A 2,721-nucleotide genomic window follows, 5' to 3' on the forward strand; every position below is an offset into this window, starting at 1 on the left:
TACTAGGTTGGGGAAGTTCTCCTGGTTGATATCCTGCAGAGTGTTTTCCAACTTGGTTCCTTTGTCCCCCTCACTTTCAGGCACACCAATCAGACGTAGATTTGATCTTTTCATAGAATCCCATATTTCTTGGAGGCTTTGTTCATTTCTTTTTCTTCTTTTTTCTTTTGGTTTCTCTTCTCGCTTCATTTCATTCATTTGATCTTCAATCATTGATACTCTTTCTTCCAGTTGCCGAGTGATATTTTAAACACCAAGTAAGGTTTCACAGACTTCTCAACCACTCCTGAACTAATTTCCATTTACTACATCTTCCAAAGCCCTCTTGCTAGTGACAACTTATGATGCAAACATTAGGTAAGGATATCAAACACCTGAAAGAATCATGGAGATTACTACAGACCTGTATACCTGGATGGGGTTGAGGGGTGGACTCTGACTTCAGACCAGCTGATATTCAAAACTATAACCTACAACCCTAACTTATTTTTTGCAGGGCGACCTCTGTTATTGATTACAATAGTTGTGGATCACAATTACAGTTAGGTATAGGGATTGGGTAGTGGAATAGGTGTTGGACTCAACAGGATCTTGGAAAGTATTTCTGGGGGTTAGAGGATAGGCTGAGAATATTACAGATGTTTGGAAACATTTGTGCCAACCTGAAGATGGTGTTTCTTTTTCTTTCCCAATTAGCAGAGCTGTGTTCTGTTGGTCATCTGGTAGAGTGAACAATCTAGAGTTAGAATATCTAGGAATGACATAAAGGAATATGACAGTCCAGAAATCTACCAGATTAAGAGCCAGTCTGAGCTCAGAAAGGATTTTGAGCCAAGGCATGGCATTTTATTTTTAGATGGAGCTGAACATTGTAATAGTAACCAGCACTAGATGAACTAAAGTTCAGGAGAAAAAGTGGAACTATCCAAGGTGAAGTGAGATTACTAGCCATTTTATCCCCTGGGCCCATTTGTTGACTCTATACACGGAGTAAGGACTGACCTTTGCCCAGACACAGGGTATTTGATGGGGTCAAATAACATTAACTACCAAGCACTGGATCCATAAGATATGGGAAACAAATGAGGTGAGCCCTTTAGTTGCCCAGCTTACTACTCTGGGAGTATTTCTGGATTACAACTGGAAAACTTAGTTTCTAGCCTGGTGAACTGCCTGAACTGAGAACATAAGTACAGAACTCAGAGGAGTTTTGCATAGGTAGTGGAGAACAATTAGCCCAAGACTGAATGCTTCTGGTAGGCAGAACCATGGCCCTCCAAAGATGGCTACATAGTAATTCTCAGAATCTATCATTTTGTTAGGTTACATGCTGAAGGGAAACTAAGATTGCAGGTGGAATCAAGTTTGCTAATCAGCTGACCTTGAGATGGAAATATTACCCCGGATTATTTAGTTAGGCCCAATCTAATAAGTGCAAGAGGGAAGTCAGAGTGATAGGACATCAAAAGAACTTGACTTGCTGTTGCTGGCTTTTGAAGATGAAAAAAGAACTATAAACCCAGGAATGTGGTAGCCTTAGGAACAAGGAAATGGATTCTCTCTCAGAGCCTCCAGGAAGAAATACAATGGCTTTATTTTAGTTCAGTAGTCTTAACTGACCCATTTGGACGTGGAAATACAGAAGTGTAAGATAATAAATTTGTGTTGTTTTAAGTCACTAAGTTTATTGAAATTTGTCAACAGCAGTGACAGGAAATGAATACAACACGGCTATGGTCTGATCGAATATCTGAAATGCAAGAGCCATAGGATCAAGTTGTTTCCAAGTAACTTACCTGCATCCTAGAACAAAACTCAAGAATATTGATAGGAAAATACAAATGTTCAGTACCAAACAAGAAAAAATTTACCATATCCAACTGAGGCATTCAAAAAAATAGAAAATATCAAACTGTTATGAGAAAAAAAAAATCTATCAATTGAAATTGACTCAGAACTAATACATGACGATAGAAATAGCAGACAGTTGAAACGATAATAAGTTTATATGTTCAAAAGCTGGAGAAGAAAGCAAACATGTTTTTATATATATATATATATCAAGTTTGCTAATCAGCTGACCTTGAGATGGAAATATTACCCCGGATTATTTAGTTAGGCCCAATCTAATAAGTGCAAGAGGGAAGTCAGAGTGATACTTACATATATATATGTAAGTATATTTTGTCACATGTCTGAAAGACCCAAATTGAACTTTATAGATTAAAACTACAAATCATGAGAAGAAAAATAAACTGGATAGGATGAACATTACATTAGACATTGCAAAGAAAGATTATACTTGAAAGATGTGAGAATAGAAACTACACAAAACTGAAAAAAGGCTTAAAAATGAACAACACATTGGTGAATTGCAGAAAAACTTCAGATGGCATAATATTTGGTACTATATGTGTCCCCTCCAAAATTCATGGTGAAACTTAATCTCCATTGTGGTGGTATTAATTGGGACCTTTTGGGAAGAGATTAGGTCGTGAGGGGTCCTCTCATGTGAATGGGATTACAGCATTTATAAAAGAGCCTTCACACAGAGTTTTGGCCCTTTTTGCCCTCTGCCTTCTACCATGTGAGAACACAGCAAGAAGCCGCCAGTTTGAAAGTGAAGAGCTTTAGACATGAAGTCCTTGCCCATGCCTATGTCCTGAATGGTACTACCTAGATTTTCTTCTAGGGTTTTTATGGTATTAGGTCTAACATTTA

The sequence above is a fragment of the Colobus angolensis genome, unplaced genomic scaffold (genome assembly GCF_000951035.1).
Source record: "Colobus angolensis palliatus isolate OR3802 unplaced genomic scaffold, Cang.pa_1.0 Scaffold317, whole genome shotgun sequence".
NCBI classification, from domain to species: domain Eukaryota; kingdom Metazoa; phylum Chordata; class Mammalia; order Primates; family Cercopithecidae; genus Colobus; species Colobus angolensis.